Genomic DNA, 12973 nt, shown 5'->3' with positions numbered 1-12973 from the left:
AAATTATATTTATTTGCCAGTCACACACATCAGATGCAGAGCAGACAAACACCGTACGGAACTACAAACAAGGAGTGGAAGCCTTGTTTTGAAAGGCCGTAGACTGAACCATATGAAACTAAGTCCAAAGTGGTCAAACACGGGCAATTTTGTATGGATCAACTTGCATCTCACCGCAGAGTTAAGGCACAGCTCGGCCCCGGCCTTGGATTCCAGGCAGGTGGGTCCTCCTCATGAAAGAGTTTCCAAGGTGCAGGCCAAGGCCGTCCAGCCTGGGGGGCCTGACCCGGCCCAGCAAGGACAAAGGTTCCCATTTATGGGGCTGCGGCCGACGAGGGTCTTCAAAAGTATTCACATATTCCTGGCCTGCCATGGGCTTCATGTTTGGTTGCAAAATATAAATAGGCTGAAAAATATTTATTTATTAGTGTAGGAAATTTAGAACTTGTGTGCAATGCCAAATTTAACAGTCCCAAAGACAGAAATGCTTTATGCATTCACCCGCCTGCAAGTGGAGTTGGGGGAACAGCATTGCCAGTTTCCTCCCTGGTTCTAGCTCTCCAGTGGGTTTGAATTCTGAGTGGAAAGGATTTCGTTGTAAAGGAATCCACTGGTCTCAGGATGATTTGGTTCTTGGTCTCTGATTCAGAGAGGTAAGGATTAGTGTCAATGCTGATGGTTACTGGTCTGAAATTTCCATCTGTCAATCACAGGATGGTCTGCAGATAGTCACCTTCAAGTGCTAAGTGGTCCAGGAACGCTGACCAGCAGAAACTATTACCCAGAGAAGCTACTAAGGAAGGTTCACAGTAGAGACTCACAGAGAAAGCTCTGTCTGAAGGCTAAGGGCCTGGGGCTAACTCGTGCTCATGGTCCCTGGGGGGCTCCGGATCCCATCACCCTCTCTACAATCTGTTTTTTATAAGCCGCCTAGTTCATGGCAACTGGTTACCGCCAACCTAGGAAACTAAGATACCCTACAAGGACCCACTCTTTCAAATACTTATTCTGGAGCTAAATCTCCTTCAACAATTCCATACCAAACGGGAGAAAACCAAATGCAATTTAGGATGTGATACGGAACATGTTTTCAATACAGAGGAATCATATATGACTAATTCATTCAACAAATATTGAGCTGTTCAACAAATATTTGTCGAAAGTGTGCCATGTGCCAGGCCCTGTCAGAAGTCCTGGAGATGAATCCTCTCCCTTGGGGATCTTATGTTCTAATCTTATCAGATGTCTTTGATGAGGGCAGGAGGTGTTTATAAATAAGCAAATAAACAAGAGACAGCTGGTGGCCCTAATGCAGTTAGATTAAAAAATAGCCTGCAGAAATTCTGGGTGAGATAGAGACTCCAAATGGAGAGAGTTTGGTGTTAGAGTGATGTGTGGTTACGGAGAAACAATCAGGTCAGAAAAGGGGAATCAAAGAATAACAAGGAATAGTTTCTTCTCACTCTGAGAAACTGTGAACTAGAAACTCTCAAAGAATAATTCTGTAACCAAAACTATTTTCTGAAACTACTTGGAAAGTTGCTGTTGCCGATAAGCTAAAAGGACAGCGACGAAACCCAAGAAAGAGCAGAAAAAATGGCCGATGAACTTTGGTCGAAGCGAGGACCAGGGACAGACTCCAAGGGCAACAAGGAATCAGCCCCATTCTGCTTCCAGGACTTCCCCTCAGTGATCTTTCCTTCTGACCATCCAGAGTGAATCTGAGATTCGTGCCTATCCAGCCCACTCCTCACCTCTCAGAAACAATTCCAAACTGTGGGAGGCGCTTAAGAAAGTAATTGGAAACAAGAACTCAAAATGTAACCAAAGCATTAAACAGCTCCGGACTCCTGCTGACGCAACTGGATTAAATGGGTCTCTTTGAGGCCAGGGAAGGTGCACTGATCAAAAAATGCAAAGGCACGGAGGTCTGCCATAGAAGGAGCGAGGAAATAGAATTCTATGCAAAAAACGAAGCGCATCGCCTGGGTTACCGGGGTCTCCAGAGGCTTAAAGGATGTGGGTGATCGTCCCTGATTATTCTGTGAAACCTTAGAATTAAAACGCCCCCTTTGCAGTTTACTTACTGTGTTGCTGTGTGTACATATACACATAGCAGATGTTCAGTATGTCTAGAGAGGTTGATTATTAATTAAAAATACCACAGAGCAAATAAAAGGGGAGCTGCTTCATCAAGCTGGTACTAAACTTAAGGAAATCGTTGTCGTAGAGGGGACGTAGATAGTCTGACCACAGAAACAGACTCATAACAGGGTTCTACGAGGCAATCTACATAAGTTATCGCAGGAAGAGGTTTGCTTGGGTTGGAGAAGCAGCGTTTGCAGGGGAAAGGGGCAGGGGAGAGACGCTGTCGTGAACTTAACAACGTTCGGTGGCTGACATTGTGAACGTGTCACTCAAAGAAACACACACACACACAATGAATTAGAGATGTATGTTCTGACCTACATAGAATCTCTTTTTTTCCCTAGGTCAAACTTTAAATTTTGTCTTAATATATAATGTTTTTGGATGCGTTAGAACAATTTTGAAGGATAGAAGGTGCACAGTGGTAGCTGTGTTTAAAGAGGGTTCACTTGGCATTAGTTACGTATTTTCATAACCCTCAATTTTCACTGGTTCCTCGGGGAGGAAAACAGATTTGCATTTGGTAAAACATTTCATCCCCTGTTTCCTTCGCACTTTCTGAAACACAAACTGTATGAATAAAACCCAAATCGCCTGTTAAAATAAGAATGAGTAGGTTCCCCTCCAAAGTGAATTCTCTCTATCAGGGGAGGGGCCAGTAGATCATCCTGAGCAGACATGAAGGCAGCCACAGACACCGAGATAATGTGTGAGATTTCTGGGTTTTGACAGATGGAGCAATTGGTGGGAGCCTCTACATGAAATTTTACATCGGATCCTAATAACTCATATAGTCATGAAAACATTTTCTCTAAGATCACATGGCTGGAATCGGCTGCACGGAAGGCAGGTGTGCATTTAGCGCTCTTCTCTCTGGAAGCTTTTCTTGTCAAAGGCAATGCAGGGCATGTGATCAAGGCACAGAGAATTGTCTGCAGAACAGACAACGGGTCTAAATGGACAGAAACCTAGAATTACCATACTTACATGTGTGGCAATAAAAAGGTACGTATCTAATTTAAGCAAGCACTGGAGGAAACAAAATTAAAATAAATGGATTTAGTCTAGAAGGATGTGTGATTTTTTAACCCTCCCTCAGCCCAGGACACAGGCCGTAAGATCTCCTGCAACAGGAGGCCGGGCGGGAGGGATTTCTTTATGTGCCTTCTTCAAAGAGCGAAACTGAACAGAAGAGATAAACTGAATCTGCCTCAGAGTACCTGCGAGTGGAGCAGAGCAGAAGGGAGGTCGGAAAAGGTACAGATGCGAGAGAAGTCACGACGGGGAAAAAGCAAAGAGAACGTAGGAAATGCAACGCTGGGGGAAAGAGGAAAAAAAAAAGATGCAAAGGAAATACCATAGGATGTGGGCCAGAAGGTGTAACATAAACATGAAGGCTTTCCGTTTTGAAAGCGACTTTATGCACGTGCACATAAATGAAATCCCAAATTCCATGGAGTTATGTTCACAAGTTAAAATTAAGATGGGAAGATTCAGGAGATTTAAAGAAGAGAACTGGAGCTTCGTCAAACTGCGAGATTAAAAAGCGACAGCTTAGGCGTGGGGGTAGAGCTCGCGGTAGAGCGCATGCTTAGCACGCATGAGGTCCTGGGTTCCATCTCCAGTAGCATCTTCCTTGAAAAATAAATAGGAAGCATCTCCTTCATAACCGTTAACTTTTTATTAATTGAGATTGAGGAAGTGACTTGTGAGACACAGTTTTTTTTTTTTGTTGTTGTTGTTGTTTGGTAACTCTTCTGATAATGAAGCTCAGACGACTTGAAGGAATTGTAAGGAGTAAAAGGCGGGTGGCCGATGGCCTTCGGTCATCTTGCCATGAGCCACAGGACATGATCCATCCAAGGACTGACGAGGACCAAGTTGGAGACGGTCAGTCAGGATCCCAACAGGAAGTAGATGGATCGCACACACAGGGCAACCTGAGGCGAGCTGGATCAAGGACTCTTTCCAAAGGTGTGGGAGGATCAAGGTAGGAAACTCAAACGTAACAACAAGCAGAGAGGGCTGAAATTCAAGAAGTGAAGGACAGGGAGAGGTAGAGCAACTCACTTGATGGAGGTGGAGCCAAGCATTAGTGGCATTTGCGGTGCTGGGTCAGCCTCTGTGCAGAAAATAAGACCTGGGTTGAGAGTGAAGGTGTGTAGGTTCTGGATGTCATCATAGTCTGACTGGTAGCAAATAAACCAGAAAATTCTGCTTGTCCTTGGCCCTCCTTCTCCCAGAGTGTCATCTTATCATGTTCCCATTTTAACCATTCCACAACCTAGCACGGTGTCTGACACAAAGAACTTCTTAATTAATTCTTCTCTGCTTTTGCTCCTTGATACCTGTATAAGTCACAAATTGTTCCATCACCAAGAGGCCAAACATTAACTAGTAACGTAACTGCAAGTGTACTTGATGGTTTTTAAAAAGGGAATAACTTGATTAGGTTGGAAGTTTATTTAAACAAACCTTTATATTAAATGCCAAGTTCTGAGTAACTAAAGAATGTTGCTTTGGTGTTTTGTGGGTTTTTTGTTTGCTTTGCTTTTTCATTTCGTTGGGGAGAAGACTCCATCACATCTGCACAGAGACAAGGATGCCAGGCACTAGAGAGCTGAGCGGGGTGTCCTACAGGAACTTAGATAACGGAAAAGTGAGTGGAAGGCAGAGAAACTAGGGAAGGTTTTATGGAGCAAGCATGACCTCATTTTGGTAGGGGGATCGTGAAGGATTTGGATAATTAGAAAGCATGTTGGAAAGACAGTTCTGCAAGGCAGAGCGCACGCAAAGGCAGAGGGGCTGGAGTGAGAACAGCGTGTGAAGAAATTTGCCAAATGAAATGAAGGCTGAGGCTAGGAGCAGGGGAGTCCCACACGTGGCCATAGAATGGAGTACTTTTCTGTTTTTTAACTTTATTTTTTATTGAAGTGTAGTTGATGTACCATGCTAGTTTCAAGTGTTAAGCAAAGTAATATGTGTGTGTATATATACATATATTTTTCAGATTATTTTTCTTTATAGGCCATTACAAGTATTGAATATAGTTCCCTGTGCTGTACAGTAGGACCTTGTTGTTTATCTATTTTATATACAGTAGTGTGTGTCTGCTAATCCCAAGCTCCTAATTTATCCCTCCTCCGCCCTTTCCCCTTTGGTAACCATAGTTTGATTTTTATGTCCGTAAGTCTGTTTTTGGTTTGTAAATAAAATTCGTATCATTTTTTTAGATTCCACGTACAAGTGACATAATATGAGATTTGTCTTTCTCTGTCTGACTTCACTTAGTATGATCATTTCTAGGTCTACCCAACTTGCTGCAAATGGCATTATTTTATTCTTTTTATTGCTGAGTAGTATTCCATTGTATACATACCACAACTTCTTTATCCACTCATCTGTCGATGGACATTTAGGTAATTTCCAAAACTGAGTAATTTTCTTAATGACCTTAATGGACACGTGATTTATCCGGCCACATGACGGTAGAATTCTGCTGGGAAAAAAGCAGCTTTGCCTTCATCTCCCTACATGTCCACTGAATAAATGAACAAATATACAAACAACCATTGTCCTCTTCAAATTAGTCATTGTAGGATCATATGTATATATTTGATAGATGTATAGAATACAGACATATATATGAATATATTTATATTTCAAATATGCATTTTTCTGTAACCATATTCTTTAAAATATTCTCAGTCATAAGTCATGTCTCTCAGCTTTCAAGGATAGCTTGGTAAAAAGTTTAAGTCATTCATGATCAAATGTAATAAAGAACAGATAAGCTGGATAGCATATATTTGAGACATCAAAAGGTGACACTCCCAAAATGAGGTGTGTGTCCTTGTGTGGTCTGTACGTGACAAAAACATCAGGCGTTGAAGCTTCTCAGCGGTGGACCCAGAAAGGTGAGGAGGAGCTGCATGGTCTTTTCTGTCGAACCTTTACCGCGCTGGTGACCACTCCCAACCGACAGTCTCTTAAACACGGAGACCTCCCATGTTTTGACAGCTTTGTGTTTAAACTGCTCTTAATCAGAACAACAAATGCAACATCTGGACCAGAAAAATTCTGTTCCAATTAGAGTTGTACTTAGAAGATATGATGTGGGGAAACTTTTTTTTAAATGCCTACTTTTAGATTTGCAAAACAAATCTGCACGTTAAATAGTTGGGTTACTTGCCTACATATTAGATATTTTCAATGGAAAGAACTTCCAGTATAAAGTTTTCCATCCGCCCCTTACAGTTCATACTATTTTAAGGCTTGTGGTAATTCATTCTTGTGTGGTTAAATGTCATTCTCATTGGAAGGTGTCTATGTTTTTAATTTCACCTTCTTTCCTGGACGTGGGACTAGGGTATTAAAAAAAAAAAAAACAATGGCTACTTTGTTCAAGTGTTTTTTAAAACTTATTTTTCAACCATTTAAAAATAATAATTTTTTGTTAGCATTTGTTTGATACAGGTGGCGGTTTCACATAAGCCTCTTATTTTTAGTATTTTGTGTGAATTTGGAATATTTGACAATTATAAATAAAATTATTAGATAGAATGCTTTAAAAATGCATTTTAAATTCTTATGAAAAGGAGCATGGACCACTTTTGCCAAAAGAGAAAATGTACCAATGAATCTTTTCACCCTAATACTTTATAGAATCAATTATAAAATCGATTAACAAAAAAACATAAATAGACGGCCTGTCTGCTCTGTTGATTCACCTGGACGCAAAATTCTCAGCCATTTATTTGTAGGCAGCAGTAAAAGTAAATCTGGTCCATTCTAAGAAGAAACAAAGAAGTTCTAACCTGTATTTCTGGATGTTTTCCCCTCTCAGTTCCATCACTGCTTAATAAAACAATATCCAGATTCACCCCCAGGTTACAAACATCTCTCAGGTACTGAGACGCTGCACTCAGATGGCAGTTGAACCTGTTTGGATCCTTTCACAAGGAAACTGATTTCCTTATTTACCTGTGCCAGTATTTTTTCTAGTCATTTGTCATTTACATAACACTGAGCCACCAGTACTGGGAATGTCCCGAACGGCAAAAAAAGCCTCTTTAACAATTTTTGACACAGGGGACTTCATGGAGAACTCTGTGTATTCATCAGAAGCAGATTCACTGCCCTTTCTGTTTAGCTAACCGTTTCCTCGTGGAATAGTGATGTTTTATTTGGCGAGTAATAGCTCCTGGAACAGGAGAACGGTTGTGTTCACGGAGCCAACTGCTGGAAAGAATTTCCTTGCTTATTTTTTCCCTGTGTGTGTGTGTGTGTGTGTGTGTGTGTGTTTGCTTGTACATGTGTGCACTTTTATTCAAGATCTTGGGTGCAAAAGCCACCTTATTTATTCTCGAGAAATTCGAAAACATGTCTGCACATAGCTCATCATACTGATGGCTCTTCTGAAGTCATTTTTCTTATATTCAGTTTTTCTGTGAATGTACCAGATATATGCTAAACTCTTTGGTTAACTGTTCTTACTGCATCGAATTTGTATCACTGTCCCTACTTGTAGCCGAAGCCCCATCGTCCACCAGCACAGCCTTAAAAATAAATGAATGAATAAATAAAACAGATCACTTTTTCAAAGACAAAATTAGAAGCTAGGAGGAAAGGAAATTAATTATTGTTAACAACACAAGTGCCCCAAGAAAGTTTCATTTACTACAAAACACTAGGTTACAGGCAGCCCTAAGAGAGAATTGTCTGTTTTCGCATTTAGCTTCCTTTCTCGGTCATCTCAACAGTCATAATATAAAATAAAGCTGACGTTTTATTGATGGTGTGCCTTTAACAGGTCTATCTTGCAAGGAAACATTAAATTCTGGCCTTTGAAATCACTTTATCTCTGACCCTCACACGCACTCATTTTTAAGCTATATTTAATTATCTCTATTGAAGAGAAAATGATCGTAATGAAAGCGAACAATTTACTTTTCTGACATTTGATTCATTTTTATCCTCTCATTCAAGAGAGAGGCAATATTTGGAGGAATCTGGTATATAAAACCATCTTATAATCTGGGTCTCTTTTTAAGTGCATGTAGAGATTAGCATGATTTGATTTATTTTGGCAAGGAATGGTAAAGATTTTTTTTTAAGAACAATAGTCTGCCAGGAATATTTTAAGAGCCTTTAGCTGTGTTGGGAGAATAAACCATGTCAGGTGTTTCTTGGGACTGAAAGATGATCTCCAATCCCTTTTACTCTTGTTTATCCTAATGTTTTTGAATAATCCTTAAATAATCAAGACGTTATTAACTCTGCTATTTAAATCCAGTGCACCAGAGTGACATTCAAATAAAAAAAAAAAACTACTTTAAAAGAATCACAAGGCAGAAAGTGACCTTGGTTTTGCTTTTAATCCAAGTCAGAGAGCATTTAAACTCTGCCAGAATACTTTAACCTAGCTCTTAAGATCACTCGGAAATAAAATTATTCAGTTTCCCAGAGAAACCTCCTGAAATATGTCACACCTTTCCTCGGGGAGGCAAGATGTCCAAATGAAACGTTAATACAAAAATTGAATGTTGCTCAGTGACAATCTCATTTATAATATTCTGAGATCAGTGTAGGCAGCTGGGAAACTCCGGTTATAGACCAGGCGTGCTGGTGTTCAGGGTTATGAGTCTGTACTTCTTTTATCACTGAGGTCAAAGTCATGCAGCATTTCCAGGCTTGACAGACCCACGTGAGCAGGACATTAGAAGGGAAATGGGCAGATGGGTCATTCACAAGCCATCCACGTGAATTACCAACCCACGAAGGGTGTCATTCATATGAGAACCTCTGTATTACTTTGAGAGGTAACCACCACATTATCATTTTGTCACAGAGGAGAAAGCACAGACTGAAAGCTGAGGCTGGTGACATACAACTGAGTCTGATGTTTTAAAAACTGTATTGTACCTGTCAAATTGCTTGACATCATTGCTAAATACAACTGTTCTCTACGGGAAGTGACTAAGAAGTTTGACTCAAAAAGCCACGCTGATTCTTCCAAACCATTCAAGATCATGTACTGCTCCCTCTCAAAAAATATTAGAAGCACTTTAGGAATGATTAAAACGGTGCAGCAAAGAAGTACATGAAAAAAATTACCCACTATCATACGCCGTTAGAGAGTTGCAAATTAAAACACTCATGAGATACCATTCTACACCCATTAGAATGGCTAAAATCTGAAATACTGGCAACTCCAAATGCTCGCAGAACGTGAGGCCACAGGAACCCTCATTCAGCATGGGTGGAAGTGCAGAATGGTTCAGCTTTCACTTTGGAAGCTAGTTTGGCTGTTTCTTACAAAAATAAACGTGTGTTTGCCATACTGTCCAGCAGTTGTGCTCCTTGGAATTTACCCAAAGGAGTTGAAAACTTACATGCATACAGAAACCTGCACACAGATGTTTATAGCAGCTTTATCCATAATTGAAGCACCAAGATGCCCTTCTGTAGGTGAATGGATAAACAAACGAACATCCAGACAGTGGAATATTATTCAGTGCTAAAAAGAAATGAGCTATTAAGCCACAAAAAGACATGGAAGAGCCTTAAATGCATATGAGTAAGAGAAGGAACCAATCCGAAAAGCCTGCATACTGTATGATTCCAACTATATGACGTTCTGCATTCTGGAAAAGGTGAAACCGTGGACACAGCAGAGATGAGTGGTTGCCGGGGGTTGGGGGAGGGAGGGTTGGAGAGGTGGAACACAGCGAGATTTTAGGGCAGTGAAACTATTTTGTGTGTTACTATAAAGGTGGGTATATGTCATTAAACATTTGTCAAAACCTATAGAACTGTATAACACAAAAAGGGAGCTCTAATGCAATATATGGACTTTAGCTAATAATACTATGTCAACATTGGCTCATCAATGTAACAGATGCTACACACCATTGGAAAATGTTAATAGGGAAACTGGAGGTGGGACAATAGGAGGGCAGAGGATATGAGAACTCTGTACTGTCTCCTCAAATTTTTTTATAATCAGGGAGCTGCCCTGAAATAATGAACTTTATTAATTAAGAAAAAATAAAATACATATTGGAGAAAATGAAAAAATGTTTCAAAGGTCACATCTATGAACCAGTTATTTACAAGACGAGGATTTCCTGTTTTTTTCTTAATAAATCCACAGATTTTAGATCAGAGTTTAAGGATTTTGTGGGTAAGCACCCTCAAACTCAAGGAATCAAGGACTTAAGGAATCATCACCTACTACAATGTCCTCAACTGCGCAGAACAGCTTGGCATCTCCTTAAAGCAGATTTCTGGAAAAGACTGGCCAATCTAACTTTTCAAGTGATGCAGTGTTCACCACGAACTGTGCACTTCCTGGCCAACAAAAATAAAGAATTCTGCTGCGTTACTTAAGGTTAACATTTCAATAGTCGACATTCCAATCCAAGGTGGTGAAGAAATTACTAAAAAAGTAATAGCGTTAGGATGCATATGTTCATTACTCATTTTTAAAACATAAATTCTACCCTTTGAAAGAAGTTCTTTATGCCAATAAAGGAAGATGGAAGATTACATAAAACTTGAGAAATGTGGTGAGTTCCTCCCACCATGATAACCACATGGACTATCCCGAGGTGAAATAGATCAGGCAGCATTGATAGAATTTTGAGCCATCAAGATGCCTCTGTTTCCAATATGATGCAGAACAAACCATTTGAAACTTAGCTGTGCTGGGAACATTTAGTGTCAAATATTTTCCTATGCCTATTGAAAACTTTCCAGAGTAGTAATTTTCTGGACAACTGTTGAAGTTGCAGGAGTCGTCTGATTTTTCTGTACCCACCAGTTCAGTTCAAAGGTTTCTAGCAAAAAGTCACAACTAAATCCTATTAAAGTTAACTGAAAGTAGTAAGTTCTATATGCCCGTGAGCGCACAGTGGTTCAACGTTAGTGTTCCTTTGCCTACTTCATTGATTTACCCATTTGATAAAGATGTAGTGAACCCTTAGTTTTAGGTACCAGGAATTGTTCTAGAAAATTCCTACACATTGATGAAGAAATAGGAACCTGCATTCTAGATCTCAGATTCTAGTCCTTTAGGTTTTCTGCTAGAGTAGTTTAGGGTGGAATTAAACCCAATATATTGTTGGTCTTGATAAACAAAACCTATTGTTTAGGATATCTCCATCTCCCACCTTTGAGAAAGTCCAATGCAGTCTTCTATAGAAGTCTAGAACAGAAGAAAAGAATGAAAGGGGGAACCAAGGAGGAAAAAATAAGAGAAGACATAAAAACCAATTTAATTAAGGAGTTATGAATGCAAGAAAATCTTTATTTTAGAATATTTGTATCATTAATATTTCTCTATGGAGGGTCTACTCTGTGTTAGGCATTGCACTAGGTCCCAGGCATAAAACAGAGAGCAAAAAATACATATTGGAGTGCTCAAATGACCAAGGGGAACGGGTTGGAAAAGTGAAGCCTGAGTTGACAATACATCCAGAAAATGAAAATATTCAACAAATGTGTGCATAAGCCTTCTTCTACATAAGAAAGATTTAATTTTTTTTATTTTCCTGTGACTTGGAAAGTAGCAAACATTTTTGCTGATGGTTCTCCCATTGATTTGGCATTTGCCTTGGTGATGACCAATTTCTCACCAGTGTCATGATTTGAGATTGGTGTGAAGGAAAGATGCCATCTCCTAAAGGCATCTGCTTACTCTTTGGGTGGCAGTCACAGAATTCATTGCTTTACTTACATTTACAAGTTGAAATTTTAGTTCCCAAAACATTATAATGTGTACATGACAATCGTGAACACATGTGCTGACAAAGAGAACTGGAGAATTTCAGCTTGAGAAAGTGGTTGATCCTTTGCGGGGTGGTGCTTCCAAGCACAAGGAAACTGATTCCCTCCCTCTGGCACTCTTGAAAGACTTGGAGTCAGAGAGTAGCAAAGGAAAAGAAGTCAAGTTCAGTGACCGCTCCTGGCCTTGAACCACAGGAGCCAGTAAATGCAGGTTTCCACTTCATTCATAGCTTTCTTTGTGGTGGTCCTTGGCTATCTTTTCACAGGCAAGACTTTCCTCCTAAAAACAAACAAACAAAAAATTATAAATATATTGATGTGTAAACATAGAGTGGCTTTAGTTATTGTATATTACCACATTATTTTGAATTATTGCCATAAAGATTGAAAAGCAGTGTGCCATTTGAAATAGAATCCAAGCAGGTTATGCAGTTTGAGGGGCTGGGTTATTAGTAATGAAACTACAAGTTCTTCACCCAGGTCTCCTTGAAGAATAATATAGAAGTCAGCTTTCACCCAAGCCTATAATTTTCTGAGTAATGGAGATGTGTCTTTTTTGGTCACATGTCAGAAATAATGCTCAAAGATAGAGATTAGGAACACAGCCATATCATGATGTCACAGAAGAAGGCTAGACCTTGTCACCTAGATCCATTGTCATACCATTCTGGAAACTTCTTTACTAACACTGATTGAAGGTATAAATAACATCCCCTGTCTTTTCCTAAAACTATGTGCATGAATATAATATAAATTGGACTATGAACATACAAAAGCACATCTAAGTAGTAAAGTGTCAGTGATCAAACATCACATCCTTGTAAAGATTTTCTGCTTTGTTTTACTTTTCCATAACTAAAGATTTCTTGTTCTTTGGAAAGAACTCCCAGATTTTGTATCTATTTCTACCCAGGCATAAATACATACATAGTTGTATCTAGTTTTACTAATATTGGACATTAGATTGACACATGTGCAGACTTGGAGAAAGGGAAGGGCTGAAGAGCCAGGTGTTAGAAAATATTTAAGTAAGTGA

General features: G+C 39.7%; 1 long non-coding RNA gene across 1 annotated transcript; it reads right to left on the bottom strand.

The window, feature by feature from the left end:
- Positions 1 to 11429: 11429 nt before the first annotated feature.
- Positions 11430 to 12528, bottom strand: LOC140690125 (uncharacterized). The gene is made up of 2 exons (XR_012065311.1): positions 12414 to 12528; positions 11430 to 12217 (listed from the first exon to the last, which is right to left on the bottom strand). It is a non-coding gene; the product is annotated as an uncharacterized lncRNA (long non-coding RNA).
- Between the last annotated feature and the right edge of the window lie 445 nt (positions 12529 to 12973).

Source organism: Vicugna pacos, chromosome 28, assembly GCF_048564905.1.
Source record: "Vicugna pacos chromosome 28, VicPac4, whole genome shotgun sequence".
Classification (NCBI taxonomy): Eukaryota; Metazoa; Chordata; class Mammalia; order Artiodactyla; family Camelidae; genus Vicugna; species Vicugna pacos.
Note: the sequence above shows the minus strand (reverse complement) of the source record. Positions and strands in the feature narration are given on the sequence as shown.